This window comes from Crocodylus porosus, unplaced genomic scaffold (genome assembly GCF_001723895.1).
Source record: "Crocodylus porosus isolate Cpor-Errol unplaced genomic scaffold, CroPor_comp1, whole genome shotgun sequence".
In the NCBI taxonomy this organism is placed as follows: Eukaryota; Metazoa; Chordata; order Crocodylia; family Crocodylidae; genus Crocodylus; species Crocodylus porosus.
Window position 1 is genome coordinate 18732693 of NW_017728906.1, and position 14135 is coordinate 18746827.

Here is a 14135-nt window from a genome sequence, read left to right on the forward strand (position 1 = left end):
TAAGTTATGTATTTAAAATTCTTTATTTGTTTCTTAGCATTATAGGTAAGATGAGAGAAAACACAGTCTTGGCTGCATAGAAAGTCTAGAGTTTATCTCAGTCTCTCCACTGTACTTAATTCAGGTTCTTGGAAAGTAAGATGATAAGTCAACATTACCTAATGTTCTTACTATAAAATCTTGGCTCCATTTAAATCAAAGGCAAATCTCCTATTGACTTCCATCACATCAGAATTTAAGTGAAATCATGACTCACCATGTACACAGAGAGTAGTGCTCATCGCACTAGATAGGATTGGGCTGCAAAAGTGGCTTTCTGACATTTTCTCTTCTCATAGCTAATCCTGGTAAAAGCTAGGGTTTCAAACATTTTAAAGCAGTTTTAAACCACCTTTCTGCTGCTGGCTGGACACAATGGCCACATCCAAATAAGCGAGCATGTACCTGTCATGGTTCCTCAAAGCAGTTTGAGATGCTGCAAAAGGCATGCTAAGAATGAAAAAATGCAGTGCAGGCCCTAAATTTGATATCAAAAAAAAAAAAAAAGCTAGAAAAAGGCAACCACAGGCTCGGTCCTCCAAGAAGATGGTTTGGCACCCAGCCAGAGCGTCACTATGGCTTCCCCATGCCTCTGCTGCCCCAGTACACTGCCTGTGTACTGGCACTGAGTGTGCTAGGTAAGTAGGAGCAGGGCAGGCATACAGCAGTGGATTGGGCCAGGGTCTGTCCCAGGTAAGTAGGGACATGGGAACAGGAGACCTATGGACATGGGAGGGACTGTATGTGTGGGTGTGGAGGATGGTAGAGTTAGGGGGACTGTGGATGCAGGGACTGTGTGGTATGGGGGGAACCTGCTTGGGAGGGGTGGGTCTCCCACTTGTGCAGTAGCAGCAGCAATTGGGACACTCATGCCTGCTCCTGCTAGAGACCCCTGGCTTCAAAGCACCCCCTCAAACCTGGTGGCTGTACATGGCATGGGCCTGGCTCAGCCTGCACACCCTCAGGCAGAACCAGGCCAGCTCTTGTTGGCACTTGGGGTTCCAGCACTGCAGACAGAAGCTGTGCACCCTTGGGCTGGGTTGGGTCCTGCTGCATGGAGCTGGCCTGGCCCAATAGCATTCTGGGCACATGGAGGCAGAACCTGGCTTGACCTGAGGGTATGTGGCTTCTGTGTATGGTGCCAGGGCTCTGGAGGTGGCCCAGTTCTTCCTGAGGGCACACTTTAGCTAGCCAGGTCCACACCATGCCAGGAGTGTGCATGACTGCCCTGATGGCTGCTGCTGCTGCTGCTGATGCAGGTGTGGGGGATGTGCACCATGGTTTCCTGTCCCCCATACAGTCTCTCCCCATCCTCATACATTCTCCCATACCCACAAACTCCCCCACAGTCCACCCACAAACCCCAAACCAACAAATCCCACACCACCCCAACCCCCTGCACAAGCCTGACACCAACCCCACAAGCTTCACCCCCATAAGCTGCACATCACCCATCAAATCTCATACCCTGTTTGCCCAGCTGCCAGACAGGACATGACAAGACCTGCTGGTGGAAGACACAGCTTCAGGGACAACTGCCACACTGCAGCTCTGCCCTGTGCCCACACCAGTGCTGGGGCATGTAGCCCCAGCTTGGGGGGGGGTGGGGGGTGCTCCTGGTCCCAGGAACCATTTGGGGGGTGTGATAAGCTGGGCTAAGGGTGGAGGTGGAAGTAGGGGTGTGTGTAAGAGAGAGAGAGAAATGGTGGTCAGGGATATGGAAGACCTCTGGGTAGAAGAAACCACCAGAGCTGGGCTTAGAGTAGCCTGTGCAGGCGAAGTGAAGGGGCTTGTCTAGCCCAGTCCATAAGCCCCAGTCAAGGACTTCCCAGGAACAGCATGGGGATTTCTGGGGCCTGGGCAGAGGCTCAGGGAACAGAACAGGAAGGGCTGGAACTACTCAGAGCCACAAAGCAGAAGATGGGGCAGCTGAAGCTGGACTTCTGTCCTGGTACTTGGACGGAGCTGCTTCCTGGCAGGAGCTAATTTGAGGAAGACAGAGACTGCTGGTCAGGAGTGAGTGGCACTGGCAGGGATGTGAGTTGGGAGTCAGGGGCAAAGGGAAGGGCAGGAAACCAGCATATCAATGCTACTCAGCGCCCAACATCCTGATGAGTAAAGGGGGCAAGGGCAGCTTGATTTTTGTGACGAAAAAAGACCAAAAGGAAATGCCAAACTGTATGGATATTTAGAACCCATTTTATTAGGATGATAGAGGCACTGGTAGGCTTCCAAACTGCTTTACAAATTATAAATATATCAATTAAACATTGCCCAATTGATCTCTATATAGTGGTGCTTCATTTTAATTGCAGAAGAAAATGGATTTTGAATATTTTAATGAGATAATTTTCGGTTTTTATCAGAGAATTAGAACATTTTAAACAAAGAACACCAGGAACTTTGCTGGTAAGGCAAGTGGCAGGACCTGGGCAGATGGGCCTGCTGAGGGCCAGGACCAGGGGCCCAGCTGGAGGACAGATGAGGTGATGACCTCCTGACCATTTGGGACCAGGAGCACATGAGTTTGTTGGCTATGAAGAACCAACTCATGGGAGCATAATAAATTCTAGTTTATTGGATGGGATGTGAAGTTACTAATACAATCATGAATGCAAACTTTGAGTTATGAGGGGTACTCGTCACCTTAATACATACACACACACGCACACATGCACTTGCTCATTCAAACCCATGTCAATCAAACCCATATATTATAGTGTATAGTAACGGCTGTAGTCATTGTTAGAGCACTGGTGTCAGTATGTCTACCTATCCGAGGCCCCGGAGTCTGCTGTTGATGGTCAGCTTCCTTCAAGATGATGTCTTTTGCAGAAGTGGGTTGCCTGCTTGCCCTTCTGTCTTGGTAGGTCAGGTGCTGGATGGGAGGGTGCCACTGAGGGTCAGGCTTCACTGTCTTGTATCCCTTTCTGGCAGACTTATGTGATCAACCAGCATCATCTTGGTTACCCAATCTGGAGGTGGCTGTCCCATGTAGATCTTGAGTAGTACTTGACAGCTGTTAGTCACCGGGGTCTCGCATGCTGGTAGTGCAGTTTCGGGAGTCATTTTGTGATTTTGATTAATTAACAATGGTATTGTTTAGGGTTACAGGAATAGCCAATAGGATAGGTGCTCAGTTCCAGGGCCTAGTTCTTGATTAGGTTAAAATGGAGTTCCTTTGGCTAGGCTATTGTCTACTGATGATCATCATTCACTTGCATTCACAAAAGGGACCACCCAATATATCAGATTTTATCACTTTTCAGTTAGAATTTCAATGCAGGTTTAACAATGGTCCAAGGTGTAATGTCATTGTACAGGGAGTGCATTCCTTATGAGTTTAAAAGTATAAAATATAAAATACAAAATGCCATGGTAAAGATGAGAGATGAAATATAAAAATGCACTGTAAGAATTATGTAAAAATGCAATGTGAGGTAGTGAGGATCAAAGGCTACTGGGGACAGTAAGTGAGTTAGTACCAGGATATATTTACAGTGTTTGCAGTGGATATTTTAGTTCTTTTGTTTTCTTTAGTGACACTGAGCTTAATTGATATGTAGATGTGGTTTCTAGGTTTCTCTTACAGAAAGCCACTTCAGCTTTCTGGCTTACTCTGAGCCTTGTCACACCCACGCAATGAGTGTGTTAGGTCTCTGCCAATACTGAGAAGGAAAAGAAATATGCAAAATGGGGGATGGGGGTGAAGGCAAGAAGGGGCTTTTATAATCATGTCCAGAAGGGAAATGTACAAAGGGGGCTTTCTGCTACAAGTTGACAGCTTGAAGTGGGCGACCACAAGAAGCACATCTTCTGGGTTATAGCTGTCCATATGGCAGAGAACAGACACCAGAAGACATGACAGCAGTGCTGCCCAAAGTCCAGTTGTGCAGCCACGGCCTGCTGGCTGCTGGCCCAGAGGAGCAGGTGGCTCAGCCACACTGCCTATACCATGGCCCAGGTGGCCATGTGGTCCCTGTCTAGGTCTGGCAGGCGCACAGCCATGAGCCTCAGATTTTTATAGTGCTGGGGCCAGCTGGGGCCAGCCTCTAGCTCCCCCATGTTGTAGATGCAGGAGGAGATGGGCAGGGTCAGTTTGCCCCAATTGGCACAATTGGCCTTACACTAAAATGTATGTGTTAGGCCCATGTCCTGAGGCACAAATCTCCAGCACAAATTCGTGCCACTGCTATTTGAGCTGCTGCAAGCACATGTGCCTGCATATGTGGACTTGCCCAAAGAGAATTTAGTAAGGCTAACACTGTTGTGTATGATGAAGCTGGGATTTTTATGGAAGTTGTTTTCATTCCAGATAATCTCCTAATTTCTTTGAAAGCTTCCCCTTTCAGATTTGGTCTTTAGAAAATATTCTATATGATGTGATTTATCAATACTATTAAATTTAAGGGAGTATCTGCATATGCATTTTAACCATGTCTAATGACTGCATTATAGCAAAATGACCCTTGCTTGTATAACTGGGACTAAGTCACTTTTACCATATTACTGAATTTTGTGACAGTCCTTATCTTTACCAACCTTTAACAGAATTCCATGACATTTTCAAAATACAAGTACAGCAAGACAAAACCAAGCAAAAATCAGTCTGAGAATCATTTTACTACAGCACAGCTCTAAGACAAGCAAAGTGTCTCCATTGGTAGGCTATAAACTGATTTATAGATGTGAATTATTGATCTTTCAAAATTTAAAGAAGAGCTGTGCCAAGATATTAACTTCCAAAACTTAACTGGGAAAAGAAATAACTTTTCCCTTTTCTTTTCTCAGAGCTATAACCATAAGCCCTTTTGCCAAATTGCTTTTACAGGGATTTAACCTCTCTCTTCACTAGTTTTACTCTAATTAATTAAAAGCAAACTTTCACTCAACTTACTCCTGGACGAAGGAGAGCCTTAGCCTAAATCATTCTCAAGGAAAATCCTCTTTTAGTGCAAGCATATCCTTCCAAATCAATATCATTTAAAGTACAACCCAGGCTTCCATTTACATTAGCAAAGAAGTCTAGAGGAAAGGTTTTTTTTTTCGAGAGAAGAAAGAGTGCAGCATAATCTGGTCACCTAACCTTTTTCAGTATACTTTCCATGGTGTCCATCAGGCCTCTGGCATTTGGCAAGATGACAATCCTGGCTCAGGAAGATGACTCTTACTGTCATGAAAATCTATTCAGATTTATTAGAGTTCTAAGCTTCTGAAATTTTCCATTCCACTTCCATGGTGTGTATAATAAAGCTTGTGTCTGACAAAATATAATATTCATAATTTAGTAAATCTCTTGATACTAACCAGCCTGACCTATTGAATATAAGGTCTGGCTCACAAAAGTCTCATTAGTAGCAAAAAACCCATATCTAGCTGCCTTTGGTATACAGGTGAATATACAAATTGATAGTATACTGGTTGAAAGACAGTTGTTGAATATGATACATAGCAAATTTCTGGTTTTCATTAAGTAAATCAACACATTATTGTTTTTGCAAATATCTGTATATTAAATTATCTACATAAATCCAATGTATCTTTTATATTGTGTGGCAGCTATCTTTGTTGGATAATAGATATTGTGGGGGTGGAGGGGGGGGAGGTTAACTTCACTTGGCCTAAAATCTGTATAATAGAAAATGGAAAGCAGTGAAAAAGGTCAGTTACTTAGGTTTGAATTCTCTTTTCCAGGGCCCGTGATTATATAAATATGTTACCTGGTGTTTTGTAAATTTTGCTCTTCTGAAACAGCCAGGTGCACACACATTACCATAAGATGCCCTTTTAGGGTTAGTTAGTTAGTTTTAATTGCTTCCTAGTGTAATCCAGTCCTATGTTAACAGGGATTTCTGTGGTCTAATTTTAATATGACCTGTAGTTTAAGGAGCCTGGATAAAAAATTCCCAAGTAGTGCAGCTATTGTACTGTATTGGCACTAACAGTGTATGGCTTGCCATATTTTCTTGCATATCACAGTTCTTCAAATCAGGCAGGCACCTTGTTTTGGAAAGGCAAAAATACAGGAAAAAAATATTTTTAGAGTTGTGGCCTAAATTTGGCTTTTACATGGATAAGCTTTACCACAAAATGACTGCTCCTTCTGTCTGGGGCAGGAAACAGGAGTGGAGTCCATCATTAATGCTTTCATAACCAATGACAAAATAGCAGAAGTTTTTGGTTACTCGGTCAAAAGCTACTGCCAATCCAGCTGTTGGGCCAGAAGTCTTGCTATCTCTTTTGAAATTTTTTGTCAGGATTAGGGATGCTAGATTTGGGAGTTTGAGGGTTGGGATGCTAGGTAGTTCTGTGTAAGAAACTTGAAGGAAAGTTTTTTTTTTTTCCAGGAGAGCAGGATCTAAACTAGGTTTCTTTGGATATAGCTATAAATGACTGAGAAATGACATCCCTAACTGACAGGCACCACACTCCCCGTTAGTTGTCGCTACACTCTGCATGCCTGCTCACTGTGCCTTCCCTCCACCTTATGCAGCCATTTCCCTACTCTGTCCCTGCCAGCTGCTCCAGCACCACATGGTTCTCAGCTGCAGTGCTGATACCACAGAAGCAGCTGGGACGTGGTGCCAGAGCAGCAAGCATGGGAGGGGGAAGTGGCAGGAGAAGGGCAGCAGTGGGAGACAAGGGGCAAGTGGCAATGAGCAGGAGCATGGGGCCCATGCTTGCAGGAGCACTGGCAGGGGCTCTGCCTGCTGTCAAGGGGTGCAGACAGTGGGCAAGCCCTCCCCCTCCATGAAAGTCACAACCCTGCCCCCATATACTCATAGCCCCCCACAACTATCCACTCTCCCATAAATCCCCCCCCACACACCCTCCCACACAACCCACATACCCACAAATTTATACCCAGACCCTCCCACCCACACCCTCCTATAATATACAAGGATAAGACTTCATTTTAAGGTATTGTACTATCACCTCTATGTACACTACAAAAACACATAAATCAGAACAAAAATATTTTTTGAAATGAAATTAATGAATGTTATAGTACATTTGATTTTTAGAATATAATTTGGCATTTTTCTGGTTTTACTGAAAGGAATAATTCTGAGTGGCAAAGGGACTTCTGGTGGCAAAGGTCAGGGGTTAGGGAGCAGGACTTCTGGTCCCAAGATGGTGACCCATGGGTGGGGGCACCTGTGTCACAGGCCAGCTGGGCACTGTGAGTATATCAATTTAGTTGCAGACTGATTGAGCACTGCAACTTTATTAGCCACTGGGCTTTTTGGTTCGGGATTGAGAAAGGTGATGTTGGAAAGGAAAGAAATGACAAGTTTCACTTACAAAAAGGAATGAATTTTATTTATGACAACAAAAGATATAGTTTGCATATATGAAAGTTATTAAAAAGGTTAAGCTAACAGAGAACATAACAATACAGATTAAAATTGACAGTGATAATAAACAGATAAAGAAATTAACCAAGAGTTCCCACTTGGTTAGTAACTTATCGATAGTCCCTCGGTTAGAAGATGCACGTCAAGCTGAATCAGCGAAGTCAGATGTCTCTGAACTGGGCTGTCCAAAGGAGAACCGGTGGAAGCCCCTCAGTCAGGATCTGGTCTCACTCTCACAGGGAGTAAGAGATATCCATGGGGTATGAGACAGCAATGACCCTTCTGTTCCGTCCTTCCCGAGGGTTACTATGACGTGTGTGTTCTTTTATATTCTAATTATGCTAATTTTTAGTTATTTAGCCATTCATAATATTGCTTTATAGCTGTTATCCTATGGGGTTAAAACGTGTTAGAAATTATTATAAGTTACTGCCCAAGCTTGGGTTTATCCAATAAGCAAATTGCAACACATCATCTTCAGGTTTAAAATTAATATTACCCCGCCTAAATCCAGCCCCTTCAAAACTCTCTGACTATGCTTTTTTGAGATGTCCTTTCTTGAAATGTACTGGATAAGCTGGGCAATTGAATCCAGTTTTTATCATCATCAAGGCTAAATTCTGAGTGAGAAAGAACTATTAGGTCATCTAATTTCACAGCTATAGATTTGTTTTTCAGGCCTAGTCAGTTCCACAAACAGTTACAAGTTACATTTGTGAGTTACAAAAATACAAGCTTCATATTAGACAAAAGTTCCAAATGCCTCCAAGAAGCACATATTTATTGCTTATTAATTTCTTTGCTTCTGGACATCACACACCTGTCAAGGGGTGGGGCTACCCACATGGCCCTCAAGGGCTTGCCTAAGCTCAGTAAGTGGCCCTCCACCTGAAATAATTGCCCACCCCTGAGCTAGAGGATCATCTTAATTAGCTCATGTAGTTTAGGTGACAATACTTTTATGTAGAACTCTATTTTCTGTGGAAACAATTTCAGTTTCCAGTAGAAACACTGCTGGGGAAAACACTTAAAACCTAGAGAGGGCTCATGATCTGTTGCAAAAAGACTCATCATCTCAACAGCATGGAACTCTACACTTCTCCTCTGCTCTCATATGCTGTTCTGACATTCTCCTATATTTCCCCATAAGAATGGAAAAGAATGATAGGATATTATATATTTGTGGTACTAACACACTACTATGCATGTTAACCCACAATTATTGCACTAAAGCATTTATAAGACTGTATCTATGTACTTGTGGATATTTTTTTCCCCCACATAAAATATTATACACAATGTCTGTTACTGTAAACAATCTTGCTAATTTCGTACGAGTGTTTCCACCTATTAGGTTCTGGTAGAGACAGAACAATGACAATGAGTGATTCAATTTAAATTTATTTTTATTAAGCTACTTTAAATATATTTTAAAAAAACATAGCATGTGTTTAAGTGTATATAGTAGCTATACTTTCTATTTACAATTTAAAATATTATAGCCATTTTAGGTGGTGCTAAAATGTGTAAAAAAACCCCTCATTATCCTAATAATTTTAAAAATAATTCTAATTATTGAAAAATGTTCACTTTTAACATTCAAGAAAATTAAAACTATATCCCAAGGTAAAAAGTTTGACTTTGGAGAGGAGTTTAACTCGTGCTGTAAACTTACTTCAACTTCACTATAGTTTCCAGTATAATGTTTCCTTTCTCTCTCTCTCCATCTCTCTCTCTCTATATATATGTATATATAGAAAAACTGTATATATCTACACACACGTGTGTAAAACCAAAGAGAAACAAACAAAAAAACACCTGACCACATTTAAAATCCAGTTTGTACAAAGCCAAAATATGTCTTCCATTCAGCAGTACTTCTTATTTATAAAATACACAATGTTATTCAAAGAATTAATGTGTTTTCCAGGTAGAGATGTGAATTTAGTTTACCTTTCAGGAAATCCCAATCTTCTCTTTAGTGTTCAGGGCAGGTAGAAAGGTTAACAATTCACTTGGTATCCATTTTTGCCTTATAAAAGTATTGAGATGGTTATGGATAAGGCACCAAAAGATTGCAAGCTCTTCTATCACTTTAGAAGAATTTCAGTCCATTTTAAAAATGGAAGTTTATTAAAGCAGCCATTATTACCTTCACTTACTGACCTTTTCACAAGCAATATGACAGTCTGTAAAGCAAACTAAACTGGGAGTTATGAGTATAATTATGGAACAATCGGATTCACCAATCTCTAGGTTATAACTGAGATGAATGGTTTAATTTTAAACTAACCCTTGAATCAACTGCTATACTGCAAGTTTTCAGGTAAAGGTAGAAGGCTAGTGTTGGAAGTAAGCTAGGAAAGTTGGATGAATATAGCAGAATAAGTAGCTTAAGAACATTTGTAGATGGAATAATGTTACTATAAGAATGAAACTACCTCAAGTTTATATAGTGCTTCTCTTTAGTAAGTCTCCCACAATTTTTCATCTAGATCTCAGTTAAGTCAATGGAACTCGCTTCCAACATTGATTTAATTGTTCTTTGGATTACCCTTTCTGATCCTATTTCTAAAATCTTAGGGAAAAAAGTTTTGCCTAAAGAAGCTGCTGAACTGAGTGGCATATAGCAGCAGATTCCTAGAGCTAAAGATATACCACTTAAACCTTGAGCAGTAATCAAAACACATGGCCCTGCAGACTTTGGAATCTGCCAAAGGCAAAAGCAAGAGATCTGGAAGTATCCTCCTACCTGCTACATTGATAGGCAGTTTAATCTTCTAGCTATCAATTCATCTTTCAACCTATCAGCACAGAGGCAGGAGGAGACATCTGTAGTCTATTAGTTAGGATGTCTGAGAATAAAAGACCAGAATTGGCAAGGTGGCATGGAGGAGTCAAACAAACAAACAATAAAGCTTGAAAAAGTACTACAGACAGCTATCCACAGCGTCTGGAACCTGAACATTCTGTCCATGAACATACAGGCCGTGTCCAGATGAACGCAGCTGTATGGTATGTGGTGCTGCAGGCGTATCTGTGATGCCACACGCTGCATATTCAGTTGTTCCCCACACTGCAAAGTAGCAGCGCAGGGGAAATTTTTGAACCCAGAGAATCCCAGGGTTAAAAAATGCACACACAAAATACCCCAGAGCAGTGTGCACTGCCCAAAACTGGAGCCTGCCTGGCCAGATCCATGCTCTGTCTGCTAGCTGGGCTCTGAGTGCCAGGATCACCACCCCTGCAGTGGCAGGAGGCCTTCCAGGACCTCAGATAAGGCTGCTGGATCCATCCCAGTACTGGCCCCAGCTTCCCCTACCCCACCCAGGGTAACCTGCCACACGCCAGAGGGTGCATGGCACATGGATTCTCTGGAAAAAAGTAGCAGTGGCGCAAGGTGTGCTGTTGCTTCTTGTCCCTGGGGTAACAAATGTCCGCGCTCATGTGGATGTGGCCAGAGAGCCAACAGTCACCTCAAAATTAAGAGAGATCTTAAAATAATATTAACATTTCTGATCAAGTTTGGGAGGTTAGTTTAATTCGGACAAACCTATTGCAGATACTTCAGGCATGGAATATTATTACACTTTTTTTCTCTAGGGTATTTTTTATATTGAATAATAATAACCCTATAAAATGTTTCAAAATTAGAGGAATCTAATTTAGTATTTACATTAAAGAGTAAACATTGGATTTTTTTTAGGTAGGAAAGGCAATCTGTTTTATAGATAAGTAGTGGTGTAGTTCTTTAAGGGAAAAAAATATTTGTCATTTTCCTTCAATTTACTCCTTTCTAAACTGAAGCTAGTGAGTTTCACCAGTCTTGCACATCCCTAGGCAGGCAGGAAAAAAGACAAGGCACTAAATTTAAAATCAATAGCTGCAGTGTTTCCCAGATATAAGCACGTAAAAGCCATCCGTTTTGACAAGTGTTTGAATTTTAGTCTGATGGATTGGGTTTCAGGGACATAAGCTTGTTGGGGGTGAGCAGGGAGAATCAACTAGTATTCTGCTAGAGTGGCATTGCATGATCAAAATTTCATCTTGCTTACTTCTCCTTTCTCTGTCTCTGTATTCCTTAAAAGATTGAACAGGTGATTGTATTATTATATGTCGCAAGGCTGTCAGAAAACAAGACCCCCAAAACAATAAAGGATAAAGGTTCAATCCAGTTCCTACTGAAGTGTACAAGTCTAGTTCAAAAGGTGTTGAAGGTACTGGTTTGACTGTTAGATGCTTTCTGATTAGTTTCCCTTACTTAGGCCCCCACACTTTACCTTCCAATGTCCCCAGGCAGTAAAACTTTAAGTACTAATGCAACGAAAGAATGTATTCAGTCAAGAAAGGTGTGGAGTAAAATGTATTTCGATTTTTAGAAATGACTTGGAGGAGCTAGTCTTGTTGAAAAATCAGTGGGACTGAGGATTTTAGCTGCCTAAGTCTTTGTAAAATTTGGAACTAGGCTCCTAACTCGTGTTCTTTTGCAAAGTTTACCCATAATTTAATTTCACTCATTTATTCCTTTTTAATGGATTGTTTCCATTTCATACTTGTTTTGCTGGCACCCACTGATCTGAGTTATACCAAGTGAGACTTAACAGGGCACATTTCAAGGTAGTGTATAGATCAGGTCTTAGTTAGCAGAAGATATGAGTTACAATGTGATAACATCTGGAAAGGTTGTAACTTGGTGTAAATATGAGGGAGCCAAAAGGGTGTCTCTTGCCTTGAGTTAAACTTCCTCTCTCTCTATATTTTTTCACTTGTGAGCCAAGGGGAATAGAAGGAGTCTTGGAAAACTGAAAATTATATATATATTTAAGAAAATATTACCAGATGCCTGGGATGCCATAACTTTTAATCTTGGTACAAGAGTGGTTAATTTACATACATTAAATTAACCACTGTCCATTGGATAGTTTTTGGCTTTCACTACTGTAGCTATATATTCAACAGTTGCATTTTAACAGAAGTGTGCAGACAGGAAGTCCAGATAAAATCCAATATGTGACTGGACCTAGCAGAAAATACCATCCAGGTTGGTAAATCCAGGGAACAACTGGTATGTCACCATATGATAAAAGTCACCCAAGAGTGATAAAAGTAATGCGGTCTCATTTGGAAGAGACTTGGACTGTTTCACTTCCAGCACAAAACAATTTCTCTGGCAACCTAAAGACATTTAGATGATTAAGGGTGAAATTTCCTCCTGTACACAGAGCCATTTCAAGTCTCACTTAGAGACTCTGTTTTGAGGATATAACTGGTTCCTTGGCCTTATACGATTACCTTGCAACATAAAGACTTAGTCTATGGCTTTGGCTCTTAGGTGCCAAAGCAGGCAAACAGTAAATAGTAATACAAATCCTAAATAAAGATTCAGTTAGTGAACTGCATAATATCTCCTCAATTGAAAAATGCCATATATTAATATATTAATGCATTGCAGAGTAAGGGGAAAAGAATGATGCATACACTATGTCTTGTTTAACTTCACAAATTAATGTTTCTTATCTGGCTACTGCAGCGCCCAAACAAACAAAACACAATAAAAACAGGAACTACAAGTATCCCATGGTACAAATCCACGTTTAACAGTTCCCATTGTATATGATTTGTATGAGTCACTTCATCACCTTTTACCCAATCAGTCCATGGGAAAAGTTCTATAAAAGGAATTTTCCTGATGAGAAAATCAGAAGATGCATCAGAGCTGAATTTTCCTGTGTGAGTACATTAATTATTAAAAATATATGGAACAAACTGAGATTTTGCTTTTAGCTAATAAATTAATAAGTATCTCAAGAAACTCATTTAATTTAGCATTAATAAAACAATTAGGCAAATGTTAAATTCACTTGATTTTTAAAAAAGCACTTGCTGAGATTTAATCAGTAACAGGAGCAGATAATTTAGATTGTCTCAGGGAAAACTAGAGTATGTTTTCATTTCCTACCACTGTTTTACATTTTCAGGGATTGTCTAGCTGCTAAAGTGGCATTTAAGAAGCAAAAGTACTGGTATTAAATGCAAATACAATGTTGATTATTATAAAAACTACTAATAAAGCCAGGATCATAGTACTGTTGATTGTGATTACTCTTATTACAGCTGCAAGGAACAAACTGCTGCAAATCGCTTCTGTCTTCAGTACAGTACTGGGGAAATGAATTATTTCTGAAAAAATGTGTTAATGATGCTAAATATAACTTAGTTTCAACTATAGAGAATAACAATTGTACTTAAAAACATAATCATTCAACATGATTCATCTTTTTGGTTACCCATGATTGCAACCACTAGTATGTTTTTAACCACTCCTGGGCCATATTGTCTTCTATGCCTGGAACAGGAAAGCCAAAAGTACTAGGGTCATGGTTACTGCTTCCTGGCCAATGCAAACTCTCTCTGCCAGCACTAGCCTCACCACAGAGGAGCAAGGTCCCCAAACCACTTCCCAGACTAGGCAGAATTCTCCTGCTGCACATGGACAGCTTCCTTGGCCCCAGTTCTCAGCCCTGCCAGCTTTTTAATTGCCCCAGCTTCACATGCAGCATTTAGGATGCAGACAGAAGTGCAGCCCTCACTTGTAACTCAGAACAAGTTTTGCAAAGTGTTCTGAGTTATAACATTACCAGGAGCCTGGGCAACAAGCAGGACGAGCTCGTCCTCCTGCTCAGTGCAAAGAAATACGATGTCATTGGGATAACGGAGACCTGGTGGGACTCCACCCAT

General features: G+C 41.1%; 1 long non-coding RNA gene across 1 annotated transcript in view; it reads right to left on the reverse strand.

Annotated features, from left to right (window-relative positions):
• Positions 1 to 531: 531 nt before the first annotated feature.
• LOC109305695 overlaps positions 532 to 14135 on the reverse strand; it is a 14110-nt gene continuing 506 nt past the window's right edge. The window contains exons 2-3 of the long non-coding RNA XR_002099669.1: positions 1559 to 1562; positions 532 to 629 (exon numbers count right to left, since the gene is read on the reverse strand). This is a non-coding gene — a long non-coding RNA (uncharacterized LOC109305695). The remainder of the gene's footprint in view (positions 630 to 1558; positions 1563 to 14135) is intronic.